Raw genomic sequence first — 2,121 nt, 5'->3', positions numbered from 1 at the left:
AACGTCAACCGAGACGTCTCTGTTACCAGCTTTGCAGCTGACCATAGCAGTAGTCAAAACATGAAGCAAATCAATGTGTGTGTGTCTGTTGATTGTGGTGTGTAGCTAAAAACATTCTAACACGACCTCTAGTGACATGTCCTAACATTAAACATAACAAATATTATGACTATGACTACAGTTATACACATCATAATAATAATATTAAACACCCTGTCTGCTGACAGTCATCAACTTTTCTATCTAGCTATCCTTGACCATATGCACCCTGTAAAAACTCATGAGCATGACTAAGCATTTAACAGCCTACCTAGACATCCTCTCCACTAAACATTTCTAATACATACAAGTACCTAACCAATGTCTATCTGACTAAAAATACCTAGCAATGTCCTAAATAAACTGTGTTTATTTTGTAGCATTTTGCTATAGTGCTTCATTTGTGAATGAAACCAGATGCAAACAATGTTATATAGCTTCTTCACTAACTGAATTGACTGCATTAGTTTTATATGTAATATGAGAGTTTATTCTGATGTCAGTGATGGAGGCTTTGTAGACATTCTCCCACTGGCTGCTTATCTGTTGTACACCAAGTAGGAGAGCTCATAGTTGTCAGAAAATTCACAATAACATCAACTGGGAGTTACAGCTAGTGTGCTGACGTAAATCTTTTTCTCCATTCCCAGCTTGCTAATGTAGCATTCATGCCATTTTACCGAGAACATATCAAAGAGCAGCTGTACTTCATTTCTGACATTTGCTCCCACTTGCTGAAAAGAACTACAGAACTGTCAACAAGTTCCATTAACTATAAATAAAACAGCAGTTTCACAAACTGCTGGTAACATGGCTGTAAAGCATATCGGACTGCTGCAACTAAACAGAATCCAGTATTAACACTAACAGAATGAGTTCAGAAGGAGTTATGCACTGCTGGTGTCTGGATTCACTTGGAAGTGAACTGCTACAAATACATTATACAACAAGAGAAGCTAATTTAGGATATGCTGGTGTGTGAATACAGGGTTAGCAGTGGGGGTAACCGTCATGAAATAATGTGTGAAAATGCCCGAGATAGAATAAAGAAAGTCTTTTCTGTATTTTCCACTCTGTACAGTAAATACTGCAGGAGTGCAGCATAACAGCAGAAAGGAAAGCTGGATGAAATATAACACCTGGACCATCTGTTAGCCTTTCAGTGTTTTGAGTTCGTCAGCTTCTCCTTCCATTGGTACTTAGCTGATAATTGAAACTGCAATCGCTGTGTCACATCATGTCACATCATGTCTCACATAGTCTGCGTCAATTTTAGCAAGTCTGGTTCACATGGCTATTCTTACTGTTGTAGCTTTTATGCTAGGTAAATATTCTGTCCACACATGGGTTCTGCTAGAGTATAGCCATGGATGCAGGCTACTGGCATTTCTGTGGTTGTTGTTTTGCTTCTGAGACACAGTGGCTGCTGTGGCTGCGTGGGCCACATCTCTCCCACACTGTAGCCACAAATGTGAATGGCAAACATTTATATAGATTAAAACTATTTATATAGATTAAAACTATCTCACTCCAGCTAATCAGTTTACTAGCTTGTCTGTGTTATTTCCCTTATCTAAAGTCTCACTTCTTTTGGGTCCTGACTTCAGATTAAATCTTAGTTTAATGCCCCAATGTATAAGATGATTCTATAACATTGTAATTGGTTTGATAGCAGTCACGGTCCACCATGCTACTATTACAACTGAGATATGGTCACAACCGCTGACTACTGAGTGATGTCCACAGGTGAAACTTTTGAAATAAACACTAGTGACATATTTTCAGAGATCCTGGACTTTTACCTGAGAAGGAGAAGACAGTGGGTGCTGGTGTAACTTTTTTTTTTTTTTTTTTTATGAAACAAAAGCAAAAAACATCATGCAAAAAAATGTAACATGTCTGAAGGGGACCTTAAAAATTAACTTAACCTTGTGATTAAAAGATTGCATTTTTAAAGCTACATCAATAATGGTCAATACTACTGTTCACAATCAGCAGGCAGAGCAGATGATGTAGAACCTTATTATCCACTAATGACCAATATCTCTTCTTAGTTTTAATAATCCATATGTGACAATGTTT

The sequence above is a fragment of the Monopterus albus genome, unplaced genomic scaffold (genome assembly GCF_001952655.1).
Source record: "Monopterus albus unplaced genomic scaffold, M_albus_1.0 scaffold169.1, whole genome shotgun sequence".
Taxonomy (NCBI): Eukaryota; Metazoa; Chordata; class Actinopteri; order Synbranchiformes; family Synbranchidae; genus Monopterus; species Monopterus albus.
The sequence above is the reverse complement of the archived record's forward strand: the minus strand, read 5'-3'. Positions refer to the sequence as shown.